We start from the raw sequence: 17,137 nt of genomic DNA on the forward strand, positions 1-17,137 counted from the left end.
AATTTTTTTTAACTAATTCTGTGCTTTTTTTTAATCATTTCTTCCTAAGTTGCTCTTGGCCTTCTACCCATGTTTTTGAAAGAAATTAAGCCGACTTGCGCATGTTACAAAGGGTTAACAAAACTAAGCCTTCTCTGCAGCAGAAAGAAGCAAATACTTTTGAAATTGGTGCTACATCACCAGAGAAAACAGAGGAGAAGGACTCTTGTTCGAGATGCAGAAAACCTACAATTACCAGAATGCACTGCGCCGCACCAGACCAATAAACGCTCCTGCTAGTATGTAACTTAATGCAAACTCATACATGTGAAACATTGGCTAAATGGTGAACAAACACATGTCTCTGGAAACATTTGAGGAGAGAAATAGTCAGCTGACGAAAACAATCTTTTTATATTTATTAGCTCTGCTTAGTTTTACAGTTTGATCAGTTTCTTCAGCCTCTGTTTTTTCACTGTGCAGGAAACAGCATGTATTTCCTGTTCACAAACTCTCACTATTACAGCTAAACAAAGCATTTAAATATGTTTCTGGTAACATTTTAGGAGAGAAGTAGGCAGTGCAGTGACATAATCTTGATTCATATTTGATCAGCGCTGCTTAGTTCTATGGTTTGATCAGATTTTGGTCCGAGATTGAAAGACAGATAGTTCGAGAGAGAGGCAGATCTCTTGATCTGCTTTTCCTTTTTTGTGTCCATGATGGCAGCATTGGTGGCGGGCAAGATGAAAATGCGGAAGTACAGCCGGATGACATGTTTTTGATTGGCATCTAGGCACTAGTTAGATGGAGGGAAGTTTGCTATGTTCATTTACACGTACTGCCCACATTGTTTTGATACAGAGCTGGTGAAAAATCGGCAAAGTATCCCTTCAAAGAAAAGGTGTTTCAAATAAATACAAAATACGACCATTTAAAGTTGAATGTCCCTCCCTCTCCATCCTGAGAGCTTAAAAAATTTAGTTGAAGTCCTCCTTCATTTTGCACCGCCTTCATTAATAATGAACACTCCCTAAGTTATCATCAGAAGCTACAGTATTGTAATTTTTGCCAATACACCACAGACATAAATTCACTCGATACAGCATATTTAAAGGCTTATTCAAATACCACAGCAACACGTCGAGTAAAAAACATCATACTGTTGTTTCATTAGATTATATTTCATTTCTCTTGCTTCATTTTCTTCTCAATTTCCTCAGTTTTATTCGCCTTTATTGGTGTGTGACGTACGTGTGTTGCTAAAGCGTAAAGATAAGAAGAACAGAAAGAGAAAAAGAACAATAGAGGGAAAGTCACATTCAAACACACACACACACACACACACACACACACACACACACACACACACACACACACACACACACACAAACAGTGGCACTGGAGCCTGCGTGTGATTGACAGTTTTATCAGTTCAGTTCAATATGCTAATGCTTTATTATTGGCAGTGGCTCCATCATATTGCTCACCCCCACTGCTGCCATAGCAGAGCAGAGCCAGATGGAAATTAGCGAAATGTTAGAGTTGTCTTTTTTGGTTTGCAGTGGCCCAAAACAGGCCCAGGATCCACCGCTGCAGCTGTACTGCAGTGTGAGGTTGTGGGTTTGAATCCTGTTTTTAAAGTGTCCATCTTTGCATGCTTTCTAGTAAAAGACACAGTTGCATGTTTTAATTCAGCCCAGTTGACAGAAGATAATTGCATGTGTCTGATAACCACAGATAAAATATACATTTTGTCCATTTTATCCATATCATATCAATGTCTCTAGAGTGCAAGTCCAAAGCAATTTTTCTTCTTCTTCGCTGCGTTTCTGGATTGCAGTCGCCAGTTCAAAATGTACATTTCTGAAAACCATGGATATGTTACATTTGTATGTTTCTTACAAATCATGTCAATGTTCCTTAAGTGATATTATAGTATAGTATACTCAGCTAGGTTGATGCCTACTAAGCTGCAGACCACTGTTGAAGACCGGCAAACAAGAAAAACAGTTTTTTAGCAAGTTGTTGCTGCATCTTCCATTACCTTTTAGTCACAGAACATTGCAGTTGTTTTTTTACAAAAATATCTCTGTATTTCCAGACGGGATAATGCCACACAAAGCAGTTGTTTACAGAGACTTTGCTGTGATCCCTGCTGGGGTAGTTCCACCAAAAGTGGTTGTTTTTCACCAAGACATGGTTTCATTTCCTGCCAGGATAGTGTCATGAAAAGTAATTGTTTTTACTAAGAAATTGCTGCATTTGCTGCCTCGATTATCCTTCAAAAACTTTTTTTTTTCACCAAGACATTGATTCGTTTCCTGCCCTGGCACAAAACAATGTAAACTGTTTTTTGTTTGTAATCTAATGAGACATCTACACATTTCCAGTTGGAATGTGCTATGAAAGCAATTTTACTGAAATATTGTTGCGTCTTCAGTTGGTAAAGTACCACAAAATTGGGTTGTGTTTTTAGCAGAGAAATGGTTGTGTTTTCTACTGGGATAGTGTCACGCAAAGCAATTGTTGTCTTTTTTTTGTGTTTCCTGCTGCAATAGTGGCATGAGAAGTGGTTGTTTTTTTGCAGAGACATTGCTACATCTCCTGCCAGAAAACTGTAATAAAAATGGTTGGTTTTTTTCACCATGACCTCGCTGCATTACCAGTTAGGACTGTGCCACCAAAACCAGGTGCTTCAAGCCAAAACATAATCTTTTTCTAACCGTAACTACTAGATTTTTGTGCCTAAACCTAACCTCACATTAACCAAAACATTGCATATAAAGATGTACAAATGTAACACGTGTTTTTTGCATTTATTCTGATGACTGAGCTGTTCACCTGACTTTTGGCTCGACATCACAGATTGCATCAAAGATCAACTGTATCAAATGCATCATGTAAAAAGGTTTATCCTTTAAAACATTGAATCTGCTCTGAGGTGAATTATAGCATGGGCAAATGTCATGCTGATCTTTTGAAGATTATGTACATAGAGAGCATTCCCTTTGATATTCTGTTTCTATTTCTGATTCAACATCCTCCGTACTGGCACATAATGTACGAGGCTAAAAGAATCAGTCTGTCATGATGGGAGAACAAATTAAACAGAGACTGCAGCGGCTGAACACACACGTAGAAATATAAACATGTAAAAATGTGTGTAATGTTACTCACTATATGTCAGCAGGATGCATGAAAAGAAAAGGATCATGAAAAGTCCAGTACATCAGTAAAGCATAAGACAAAACTGTATTCATAACAAGTATCTTCATTTTTTTCCATCACAGTGTTTGGAGGGACAGTAGACATTTTACTGACTGTGCTGGACACTCCTGCTCCTGAGACCTCAATGATCGCAGTTTTTCAGCGTTTATCAGCTTCATCCTTTTATTGTTGTTTGTTTAACGCTTCATACACAGAACTATCTGCTGATACTGCAGGCTGATTTTTCTCTGTATCTGACAAGAGATTTAAAACAGTAAGAATTACAGCAGTAGTTTGGCAGGTTTACATTATTAACTTCTGCTTTTCTGTAGAAGCCGTGCAGCCGTGGAAGACATATTTTGCACGTTGTTGTTGAACAGTTTTCAGGCTGCATGTTTTTAGCCATGTCAGCAGCACGGCTCTTTGGTCCAGACTGAAAAATTGTGAGAACTATTGAATGGATTTACATCCCCCTCCAAATGAGCTGTAATAACTTTGGTGATCTCCTGACTTTTTATGTAGTCCCATCGTCAGGTAAAAGTTTAAAAAGACTTTGGTACACCTGCAAAACTGATTATAAACTGTCAGCTTCAACTAAACTTTGTGTTAGGTTCTGTTTAGCAAATGTTTGCATGCTAACATGCAAAAATAAGGTGGTGAACATGATGGAAATAATATGGGAGCGTACTGAGTTTAGCTCAGTGTGCAGGCATGGTAGTAAACTTTAAGAATTATATAGGTTTTAAATTTCTTCTAGTTTTCATTTTGAGTTGAGAAAGACATTAGCTGTGCTCCAAACTGCATACTTTTTTTTTTTTTAAGAATGCAAAGAAAAGACCCAGTTTCTAATCGAAAACATGGCCTAGGTTTTGCAGCTGCCGATATTGTTGCACACAGTATGCACTTAAGCTGGACATAGCTAGCCAGAGGAGTTCTGTTACTTTGCAGTGTTTAACTTAAGACAGTGACATTAATCTACTTTTGCATTTCTTTGTCATTATTATTTTCACAGTTATGTCTTTTTGCCCTTGGTAATCATTATGGTTATTTAATTCTGTTTGATTGATTGTTAGTTGTTTAAATGTGCCATCCGTCATTGTGGCTTTTTTTTTGTCAGCTGTCACCGAGCTTTCATCTGTTTGCTGCTCAGCTGATGTGACATATCATCCGCCGTGCAGAGAATTGTGGGTCAGAAGCACCATAAAAGCATACTGGCTTGCATACTGCAAAATGCAACCAGAGGCATACTTAGGCAGTATGGGTTTGAAAAATATATTTGGATGTTTTAAAGCTGCCATGTTGACATTCAGTGTTACTCACCAAAATGCATTTTATGTATCATTGAGCTCTAAAAAATAGGTTGAATGCTTTTCCCTCCTCATAAAATTTTTGCAAAGCAGATTTTTTTACAACTCCAGCGTTGTTTCCATCCATGTTTACCAGTTTGCAATCTTCTTCTTACCCACTTTTGTTGGTGCATTGCAGCATACCTCGGCATGTTACCTGCACCTGTAGATCAGCAGAATGGAGATAAACTGGGACTCACTCATAGAGAAACAGCTCTGTGGTGCTACTAAGGTGAAAAACTCCACGGGGGAATATTTATTAAGCGCTGCTGTGCTAACCTATATTAGAATTAAAATAACCAAACTTACTCAGTTCATCTTTGGTTAAAATCAGACCTAAACACTTATAATAATTCAATATTAACACCCAAATTATACTTTATTTCCAAATTCTTTTCAGGTCCACATTGCTATCAAGGAAACAAAAATTCACAGTGACGGTGACAAAAAGATACAAAACCGCAGCACTGAAAGACAAAGACATACTTAGAAATGCCAGCTGCATTTGAGGCAGCTCTGTTCGGACAATGAAACAACACTAATCTGTGATTTATCCAGCAAACTGTTCTTTATGAGACATTCAAACATATCGTGTGGCGCAGCAGGCGTTTTGACGTCAGTCCAGAAACACGTTCTTGAGATGAATTTAATCTGCGTGAAATCCTCTGGATCATGAGGGCGTTTGTTTTCTGCTTGTCTGCCTGCTGATCTTTTTAGCTGGCTGTTTGTTTACCTGTCTGCCTCTCACTTTACCTGTCAGTGTCGGTTATATTGAGTCACTGATTTTCTGTCTTTCTCTCTGCCTGTCTGGCTCTCCATTTGGCTGCGTGCCCGAGTTTCTCTCTGTCTGTCTGTGGCTTTGTCTTTCTCCCTGCTCAGCTTGTGGGAAGGCTTGCAGCTCTGGATTTATGCTGCGTGTTGAATAGTAATGGTTTGTCATGTTGTTTTAGCCCACAGCAATCTGTCCAGAAAGAATGAGTTGAGTTGTTGGTGTGCGTGTGTCCATAAATATTTTTTCTCAGCAGCTCTGTTATGAATGTGTAAAAAGGTCAGACCGTGTTACGCCTCCTTCTTTCAAATGGAATTATTTTTCTGTAACACCCTGCAGGACTGTACTGACTGAAGTGTTGGCGCAAGTGCAACCTTATGTGAATATTCCCGTGCATGTGTGTGTGTGCATTCATTTTATCCTAATGTACGTCCACTATTTACTCTCTAACACTATGTGTGTGTGTGCGTCTATCCCTCCATCCGCTCGTCCATCCCTCCTTCCTGGCTGGTAAAGATGCTGAGCCTCAACAGTGTCTATATTTAGCTGCTGGTTCAATCAATGACGGCAGAGCCACAGCGCCATGACTCTGCATACTGATAGTATACCGCCTATCGCCACCTCTGCTCACCTCTGGAGAAACAGATAAAAAAAGATGGAGAGAGGCGGGGAAATGGACAAATTAACCCTTTAACAGTAACAATGAGAAATGGCTTTGCAAAAAAAAATACACAGCATTATAGACCATAGAATATGTTTACAAAATACAATTTATTGAAAAAAAAAAAAATTTTCCTAGTGTAACGAACTGTAAAAAACCGCAAATGCTAAAATAAAAGTAAGTTTATAAATTAATCAACAAAAAATAGATACAAATAGAAATAAATCTAATAAAAACAAATATAATAAAAAAGAAAACAAATGTGACTTCATAAAATAAACAAATAAATAAACAAAAAATAAACACATAAAAGAAATAATAATAAATCTTGCAATAAAATCTGTTTAAAATGTACGGTCCAAAAAATAGTCAATTTAATATCATAAAAATAGAACTGAATAGAATTACAGTATAATCAAAATACTAAAATGCATCGTATAAAAGCATCTGCATAAAATGAAATGTTTTTAGAAAAGCAATTTGGTCGCAAAAAAATGTCAAACATGCGGTTGAAATGGCTTTTAAAGGGTTAAAGAAATGATGACAAGAAAATGAGACTTAAAAATGGCAGTCAGACGGGGCCTTAATCCGATCACACGGTTAGAGAGAGCGAGAGAAACAGGCACCGGGAGGAAGATGAGGAGGTAATGATGTGCGAGGCAGCAGGTGAAGAAGGATGAAAGGAAAGAGACAGGTGTAAATGCAGAGGCAGAGGGATCGAGGGATGAGGACAGATGGAGAGATGGGGGGATGAAGATGAAGATACAGGGACAGAAGGGATGAAGACACAGATAAAAAGTCAGAGGAAGAGAGGAGAAAAGCTGCAGCTTCTGAGGAAGAAAAGAGAGAAATGAGTTTCCTGAGATGAAGACAGAGAGAGAGTTCACACAAGAGCAAGTGGAGGAAGCTGTAACAGACTGCAGGGTTTTCTGAGTGTCGGTGTGCAGTGTAGCCGAGCAGGTTTGGAGGGAAATGAAAGCAAAGCGGCGTGCAGAGGAGGCGGAAACAGGTACATCGAGGGAGAAGGAGTCAGAGAGAGTCGACACTGAGACTCTACAGAGATGTGACAGAGGGAGAGAGAGATTTCATCTGCCATGCAGTGAAGCACTGTGGACCGGAGAGGGAGGTCAGGACTGAGTCACCGTTGCCGGTGTTACATTAAATTCTGTGACCCGTCAGAATCTGTGACCTGATCAGGAATGTATGCTACTCCTGATAATATAAGGCAACGGTCCCAACTGCTCCAGCCAATGGGATCCAGATTTCTCCATAGTCAGTAGTCTAAGTTAAGGTCCACATATTCAGTTTAATTTAGCAAAATGTTATCGCGCTGCCTTGGAACAATAATGATATAACAAACTTTATTTGTATAGCACTTTACATACAAGAAATGGAGCCAAACGTGCTTCACAACAAAGAAATTACATGCACCAAGTGCTTCACGTCAAAAGACGTAGAAGACATAAAGACATAATAAAACCTGCATCTGCACATAAAAATAAGATCAGATCAGAATACATAGAAAGCATCGTCACACGGTTAAAACCCACTTGATAATACCAGTAAAAGTAAGACAAAAAATAAGGATAAAAATAGAATGCACAGAATGCTTCACGAAAGACGGAAAAGAAAACCCATTAGATAATATTAATAAGAATAAAGCTAAAAATACAGTGTATAAAATTGAGGAAAATTCGAGATTTTAAAGAGGTGCAGCAGTGTGTTTCAAGAGAAAACAGAAACGACACTTCAAAATAAAAGCTCTCTGCTGGAAATCCACTGTACTTCAAAACAGAGTGTATTTTTTGGAAAGTTGACTGGGAATTACGCTCACTTGTTTTATTTAATTATTTTTTCAAGACCCCAGGAAATTTACAAGGCTCTGAAGCACATTTTACATAGTGGCCAAAGTCTTTTTTTTTTTTACTAATTTCTTGCTAATTTTTTGGGTAAGTTTCTCATTGCCTGATTTTCATGTTTTTGAAAGACATCAAGCGAATTTTCTTGGGTTTCAAAGGGTTAAAAGGGGGTTTGACGTCATGATTGACGGCTGTGTGTGCCACTCGGTGTGGTCATGATCAACAGTACTGCTTGTGATTGGTTGGACAGGTGTATGGGCGATACTGCAGCGATTGCGATTATAAAATATGAATATATGAATATAAAAACAACTCACTGAAATTGTCTGAGAATTATTAACATTACAGAGCTTTCTATTCAGAAAAAAACATTGCTGCCATGTTTATTTGCATCTTTTTATAGAAAAGTCTTGCTGCTTCTAATATGTCAACAGCGTCGACGTATCGCTGTGGCAGGCTGACACAATAAATATGGCATCAAATATAATGCTACAACCAGTTAGCTTAGCTCAGCACAAAGACTGAAAATGGGCTAACGACTAGCGTTGCTCTCAAAGTTTACAAAATCCACCATCCAATACATCAAAAGTGCATTCATTTACCTTTTATATATTGATTGCTTACAGAATAAAGAAACTATATATATTGCCTCTTAATTAGTCAGATTTATAGACATGTTCAGACACACACACACACGTTATTTTTATGTCTGCAGGCTGCACAGATTCTCACCGACAGGCACATAATCTCACCGCTCCACAAATTATCTCTGTATCTTTTTCTCTCCCGAGACGGCCGTAAAAATGCAAACACACTCAAACAGAGTGTGCACACATTCTTGCACACACACACACACACACACACACACACACATGCTTGCGCTCTAAGTAGCCGTGAAAACTGGAAAGCGCCTTGAGCACTTGGAAAGCACTTGCTGTAAATCCACACTATTGTTATGTTTGGCTGTGATCTGTTCTGGGCTGGAATTACATGACGACACAGCGCAGCTCAGCGTCTCTCTCTGTCTTTTTCTCTGTCTGTGTGACACACAAACACACATATGAACACACACGTGCATTCAGATTGGCTGTCTGTCGTAGTATTGATCTTCTAAACTAATTCTGCTAAAAAGAAGTGCATTTTAAAAGGCATACATGCATAAAACACCTGGTTGAGTTGCAAATTGTAAGCACTTTCCTTAATCGATTAATCAGTAAAAGTAATAATTGATTAATTGTTATTTGAACAAAAAACAAAACTTTGCTTATTTCAAACAATACCAGTCCTCAGTCAAAGCTCACAGCAACATACTGCATATATTTTGACTTTTCATAGCCTTTCGATTACTCGACTAAATTTCACGTTTGATTAAATTCGGTCGGTTAATTGATCATCGATTCATTGTTATCGTCCTTACCTTGTGGCCTGTTCACTGCCTTGTTTTCTCCTGCTGTTAAAGACAAAAGGTAACCACAGGTTATACTTGTTTGTTTGATGACTTGCGGAGTTTGGTTTGTCTCTGGAACATATTTTCTCTTTTAGAGTAAAAAGTCTCAGTCGATCTGACCCGCTCATCCTCCTGAGCACAAACTGCCCGTGGCATCTTTGGCCAGCATTGTCCTCCATTTCTCCTCCACTTTGCCCTATTATTTCCTGAACCCAACATAAATCTGGATTGTTACTGCATTACTGCAGTTATATATCCCTATAAAAGTGAAAAGCACTTGCCAGTAGATAAAAGCTGGATGTAGCAGATTTTTATATGAAGCCAGGAGCTGCAAGATGCAAGCTTTTGTAAATCTGACAGATTACGACAGTGTGTAGGCTTTGTTTTTTTCCAATGGGAATTTTTTTTTCATTAAATCCTATACCTTTAATAATGTGGAACAAGCCCACAACACCTTGATTGAATTGGACAACTCAATCGCCAGAGTAAAAAATGTGTGTTTGCATTGTACATTTTTGCAAACCATGAATGCATTTGTACAATATTTTAGTGTGTATGTTAAAACTTTGCTCAACAACGCTGTGGTTAATGTGGATCGGGTAAGGAACAAAAATCACTTGGTTATGTTTAGGAAAAGATCATATTTTGGCTAAAAACACCTACGACTGGTGGCACTAAAAACTGCTGGAAAAGCAGGGATGGGGCTGACTCTGTGGCTGTGTAGATATATAATTACAGTTATTAGAAATATAGTTTTGTTTTTTTGAATAATCCCCCACCCCCATCCTTTAATTTTCAGGTCATTCTCCTGCCACTTCTTTATTATTTATTGTACATTTTTATTCCAATTTCTTCCTTGCCTTTTTTCTGTGAAGAAATCAAACCAATTTGCTGAACTTTCAAAAGTGTAACTGCTAAGAAAACTGATGTCAGTCCAGGTTTTAAGGGGTTATGTACAGCCTCAGCGAGCCGCCAGCATTGTTGTCGAATCTTGTGTAACTTTTAAACTCTGTATCAGTGTTACTTGTTTCCTAACAAGGACAAAATGAACCGGTGACAGTGTTGTCTGCATGGCAGGGGAAGGTGAAGTCGACCTGGCCTTAAGCCTCTGCAGCAGATTAGACACAGACTGGTCCTCTTGCTTTACTGTGAAATACTGCAGCTGAGGACAGAGAAAAATAAAGTCACAGCACACACACACTCAAACACACACACGGAGGACACAAATGCGCGCACACAAGCAGGGCTGTGTAATTGAAATGGTAAAGGGTCTGGTTGTTACATAGCAACCTTTAATAAACAACGGCTGTAAGATGGAGACGATGATAATGAGAGACGCAGAGCGAGAGAGACGAGTAATTGAACTCTGGCTCTCTGAGTGTCTCTGAGCTTTGGTTACATGGCGTTCACTTTGAGAGCGGGTATTTGTTAGGGATGTGTGTGTGTGTGTGTGTGTGTGTGTGTGTGTGTGTGTGTGTGTGTGTGTGTGTGTGTGTGTGTGTGCATTGTGTGTTTAAAACAAAGCTTGAACTTACTGAGAGAGGAAGCACACACATGCACACAAACAAAAAACACACACTGACACACACGCACAGAGAGACAAACCTCTCCAGAGAGCGCGGATCAGATTTGAAAGGGAAACAGCAAAACAGAGAAGAACTATGAATAGAATTATCTCAACCATGAAAGAAGATTTCTCTCCTTTGACTGCCGCTTTCTCTATGTATCTATGTGTCTATGTATCTATCTATCTATCTATCTATCTATCTATCTATCTATATTGCTGCATTCATATTTACTGTATTTATGAGCTACGAGCACATAAACGGCACTCTAAAGTCATACTTACAAGTGGGAAATTGTGAAATTTCAGTGATACCCTACTTGCCCAGTCATGACAAAGCATGGAAACAGTGTCAACTATTGACGGTAAAAAATTAAATATTTTTTTATTTGTTCCTAGTAGCTATAATTTACTTTAAGTAGTTGCACATTTTAGTATTTGGATCTATTAGCTGTAGCAAGCAAGGAAACTAACTAAAAAGCATGCCAGGCAAGTATACTAACATTGATGATGTTATTTTATAACATGAGTTGACGTCATAAATGCACAAAAATGTGGGCAAAAGTCAGTGTGTTTGGTTGAAAGATGTAAAAACATGCCATTATTCATCTCTCTCTGCTGTTGCTGGCCGCCGGCTGTTTACAGTCCTGTAACTTCTTTCTACAGCACTAGGTGTCGTGTTGTCTTTCAGTTCAACTGTCTGTTCCACCAGTAGAGACCAGAGACTGAACTCTGGTGGTGCATGCTGTGCACTGCATGCAATGAGTTAATAGAAAGAGGAGCGCCTGTATTCATGATAGTATTGGAAAACATATATTCTGGTTTTTTAAATACCCTGATAAACTGTAATACAGTGATACCGCTCAAGCCTGTCGTCTATATTTATATATGTTTTTTAAATGTGGTGTCTCCATCATTTTCCTATATTAATCCACCCAGATCTCTCACCTATAAGTTGCTCTTTAAGCAAAAACTGACATCTACTTAAGGTCTTTTTTTGCACTGTTTCATATTCAGCAGAAGCGTAGCTTTCGATTACTCAACGTGCCATTAGCGGCCATTACATTTAAGTGTGCACGTCAATGTGAATGGGAAAGTTTGATTTAGTGGCTGAAGCCATTATCGCTGCGAGGAATGAAACGGTCCCTGAGGAGCCTTTCTGCACATGTAGTATCCTTTTCTTCGCTCTCTTTATTCATCCATGTCTGTCACATGCGCATGCGCATGCACACACACACACACACACACACACACGCGCACACACACACACACACACACACACACACACACACAGAGGTTTCCTTCGGGACCCTCATCAGGCCAGTGAGCTCCTTTTAGCCGCTCCCCTGATGATCTCCATATCTCTAATGAGATTATTGTAGTAACAGGAGGGTTGATAAACCCCATTACCCACAACCCATCCCTCCTATCTGCCTGTCTCTTAACCCTTTAAAACCTGACGCAACATCACTTTTCTTGTGCTGCTTTCAGATGCCTTTCACACGTATTCAAACCTTTGAAATCTGAGCAAATTAGTGCTATTACTTTCAAAAACATGGAAAAAAAGGCAATGATCAACTTAGTAGGAAACGTTCCGCAAAACTATTAAGAAATTATACATTTAAAAAATATCTTCAAAAAAAAGCTTGGGGAAAATAATTATCATAATTATATAATTTAATTATATATTTTTAACTATTTTACAGAATTATTATATTTTTAAGCACCTTTTCCTTTGTCATGTTTGCCTTACCCGGTCTTTTTTTTTTTTTTTAACTTTTTGTGTATTTTCTTTTTTTATTTATTTATTTCTTGCAACAACTTGGTAAGAAATTTTCCACAAATTGCAATAAATAAGTAGATCTAGAAAATGATTTTTTTTTTCAAAGCTAGGGAAAGACTTTATTTCCAATTCTCATAACTACGTATTTCAAATTATGTCACAGAATAATTAGAATTTTTAAACACTTTTTAATTTACTTTCTTAGTTTTAACAAATCATTTTCATGTTATTTTCTTGTACTTTTAACTAATTTCTTGCTAATTTTTAGGTCATTTCTTTTTTTTCGCTCATTGCCTCCTTCTTGTGTTTTTGAAATAAATCAAGCCATTTTGCTCAAGTTTTAAAGCTGTTGTCATTCCACCTGCGTGCTCTCGACCAGGCAGAGAAGAATAAAAAAACCCACACAGGTCACTGAGAGGAGGAGAAGGAGGAGACGGCAATCATGACAAGGAGTCAGTTAAGAGGGTGAAAGAGAAGAAGAGAGACACAGAGGGCAAAGGAGCAGGAAGAGAGAGGAGAGAAATCAATGTAGGAGAGAGGAAACAGCGAGATAGGGAGAAGAAAAAACTGCTGGCAAGGGCAGAGAAGTGGCACTTTTTAAGAAAACACAAGGAGAAGTGTAGAAAATGAAAGGATGTGGAGCATGAAGGATGGATGAACAGGGAGTGACTGGGACAGTGGCTGTTTAAAGGTCATGTGTATTAGAGAGCCGTGTGCAGAGACACCGCTCAGTCTGCTCCCCTTCTCTCTCCTTTATCCTTCATCTCCCTCCATCGTCCTCGTCCCGCTGCCAGTTTCCCCTTTTGTACTTACAGTCTTCATCTCTTCTCTGCCCTCATCCTCTTTCATCCCTGTCTGTCCGTCTATTCTTCACCGCCGCACAAACTCCCTCCCCCCTCTGTCTCTGGCTGCCTCTCCCTCTATCTCTCTCCATCAGCTTCAAAGAGCTGTCTCTGTGGCAGACCTCGAGGGCACCTGCCTCTTGAGGTGGAATAAAATCGTCCGTCCCCTAGTGCTTTTGTGCGTGTGTTAGTGTGTGTGTGTGTGTGTGTGTGTGTGTGTGTGTGTGTGTGTGTGTGTGTGTGTGTGTAGCCGGTACACACTCCTCTGAAGTACAGCGAGGCCCCGGGCTGTGCTGTAACAAACAAACAAAACCAACAAACAACCAGGTGAACCTGGACCAGAGGGTCGCGTCTGCGTGCGGGTTTACTCTCCAAATGAGATTATGTTACAGTGTTGTCGGTAACCTTTGCAGCCCAAATGAAATTTGTGTTCCTGCGTCTATCTCTGCCGAGTGTGTCAGTCCGTCACGGTGTGTTTACGTCTCTGTATGTTTAAGTGTGTGTAGATGTTCGATGAGTGCATTTGGGAATCTGCCACCTCTGAGGGCGTGTGCTGGCTCCTCAGTGGCATCGAGGGAGATTGGATTAGAGGCTCTGTGTGTAGATCAGCCACATGCAAGATGTTGGTTAAACCGTGTGTGTGACTGAGTGTGACCTTCGAGAGGAGAGGAGTGTTTTCTGCCCAACTGGCACCTTTTTATTTGACTGGGCCTGTAAAAATGGATTTGTGCAGCTTGTTGTTATTTGGACTTTCTGTATTCATTAGCTTCATTTTCATCAGTACAGACACTGAAGGGGACACTGTCGCTGTTGTCAGTCTGCCACAATTTTAAAGCTGCACTAATATTTTTCATTAATGCTTGGGTAGGCAGTTTTGTTTTGGTTTCATCGGGCAAAAATGCCATTAAAAACTTTGAGTGTAATATATAGTATCTTTAAGTGGTCTGAGAGAAAATTAGACTTGTGCACCTCCTCTTGGCTCTGTTTTCATGTTTTAGGAGATCTAATATGTGATTGGAGATTTGGCCAATTACAGAGAAAGGGCGTTCCTATTGGCTGTAATGAAAGAGGAGTAGATGTGCATCTTCAGAGCACTTTATTTTTGTTCTTGCACTCATATTCAGACACAGAGTGAATCTTTGAGGGTCTCAGCAACTGAATCTTCAGCAATCTTTGTGAGCAACCCACGAGTATGTTGTCTAGATGCAGGTTGAGACAAAGCGGTGTGTGTGTGTGTGTGTGTGTGTGTGTGTGTGTGTGTGTGTGTGTGTGTATGTGAGAGAGAGAGAGAGAGTCTGTGTGTAATATTATCACATCCCATTTCATCATTTTGATACACACCTGTGTTCTGTGAGTAAAACCCTTCACCAATAGAAACCAAAAAGCTGCTTTTACTTTATATGCAGACCCAGCGCGTTCTCATCCCAAGTCGTCACATGTTGCCACTTTACAGTGGACTTCCACGTCCACATATTACTCTCTAGGTATCCTTTTGCGTCTGCCGTTGATGTCCTGAGGATGCTGCTACCATGACGTCCCCATGATGTTCATGGTGCGATGATGCTGCACATGTTTATGTTTAGGCAACAAAAGCACATGACAACGCTCAGAGGGGTTTTTAGCACAATCAAACACTGATCAAGATGTTTTTAGGCAACCAAAAACATCACAATTAACTTTCATGTGTTGAAAACACACTGAAAAGCTACAGCATGGCTGCAGTACTTATCCATTGTCATCATGGTCACTACTTGTCAATGGATGGCGTCCACCTGACAAACAAAGCTTCAAAACGTCCCATTATGTATAACTTTAAATCTATATAAACAAATGAGTTCTTAAAAAATATATTTAATTTTTTTAATTTTTTTATTTTTATTTTGAACCTAGTGACAGAGAAATTTTTGTACCAGGCTTTAAACATGTTTATTTCTGCTTTAAAGTTAGTGATTTTAACATGGGGGTCTGTAGGGATTTACTCTGTTCTGAAGTCAACCTCTAGTGGCCATTAGAGGAACTGCAGTTATTTGGACTTCTGTGTTAGCTTTATTTTCAGCCTTGGAGGTTGTTGCTTAATGCTGATGGGCTGTATATGATCTGAAAGCAAATAGTTTTTAAGATTATTGTTTGATTTTGTCAGAAGAGTCGGTTTTGATTAAAAGCATGGAAGGCATCAAGAAATAAGTCTTAGCAATTGTAAAAAAATAAATAAATAAATCATGTTGAATAAAGGGCTCTGATTGGACTATTTGGTGTCTGTCAAATTGTGTAATGCAGGAGAGAAGAAAAGAGAGGAGCGGAGGAACATTTGGGTCAACATCCAGTAAAGAGAGCTGAATCATCAACATCAAAGACTAAAACCTGGTAAAGATTCATCCATGTTCAACAACACAATTAGTCAGGTATCCACCTACGTGACAGGTAGGTGGATACATGAATACATTCTGTGAATCCATGTGTGTGTTTGTGTGTGTGTGGTGAGAGGAGAGAGAGAGGCAGATAAAAAAGGTAAAAAGGGAAAGCAGGGTGGATGTTGGACATCTTTATGAGTCTTCCATCTAATGAAAGTCATTAGAGTGAAGCAGGAAAATCAGTCAAATAAAGCAAAGAGGTTGCTGCTCAGTCTTGGATGAAGGCCAAAACCACCATGACACACCCCAATTCACTCTGTTTGTGTGTGTTTGTGTGTGTGTGCGTGCAGGAGAGGGAGACAGAGAGATGAGATAGAGAGGGGTGTATTGATCGGTGGGCGTGTTGAGAAGGGACCACAGCACCACCTCTGCCACACAAGCACAATAAGATCTTCACTGTATCTGCAGGTACATTATGAGCACCGGAGCTACTGTGGTGCTGCTCATTGATCGTCTGCTTTCTCTTGAAAAAAAAAACCTTTGATAGACTGTCAGGAGACACCAGTGTGGTAAACGCTTCAGGTCACTGTTTCAGAATACATGAGATCTGACCCACTTTTAAAGGAGCGAGAGGTTTAACAAAAATCTGAGGAATCAGAACATGATTTATTTAGATACCCGAAAAGCTGAGGTCTCAAATTATAATGCCACATTCAACATATATGTAAGTATAAATGCCAATATCAATGATTTAAAGTACAGTGTGCAAGATTTAGAGAGATTTAGTGGTATCTAGTAGTGAGGATTGCAACAGGCAGAAACATCTCCTGGTTTGAATTCCTTCAGTGTTCATTTTCTGGAGGTTTTTACAGAGAGCAGAATTATCCGCAACAGTTTCTTCCTCTTAAAAACAAACCAATATGATGCTCAAAACCGGTAAAAACACAGATTAAAGCAGTTCATGTTACAAATGAGTGTTTTTCAAAAGCTGTTTGGCTCGTCCAAGATGGGCCAGTGCAGCACATGCTGATGTGTGTTCACCTTTTTGTCTCTGATGAATTAATCCAGATGTTCAGCAGTTTGTTCATTTACAGCCTTGTCTTTTTCCAGGAAGAGACTGCTGTAAACAATTCAGCTCAAAGGAAAAAACCTCTGGACAGGCACTCTCCGACATGCCAAACAGCATAAAGAAAACAAAGATTTGAAATGTGAAACTGCTTTATTGGGTGTTTTTACAGATTTTAGTCAGTTTTTCTGTTTGTTTTGGAGAGGAAGAGACCTCTGTGGATAATTCGGCTCCCAGTAAAAACCTCCTCAGCTATGAAC

Source organism: Plectropomus leopardus, chromosome 18, assembly GCF_026936395.1.
Source record: "Plectropomus leopardus strain MGB_pleo_1.0 chromosome 18, ASM2693639v1, whole genome shotgun sequence".
Taxonomy (NCBI): Eukaryota; Metazoa; Chordata; class Actinopteri; order Perciformes; family Serranidae; genus Plectropomus; species Plectropomus leopardus.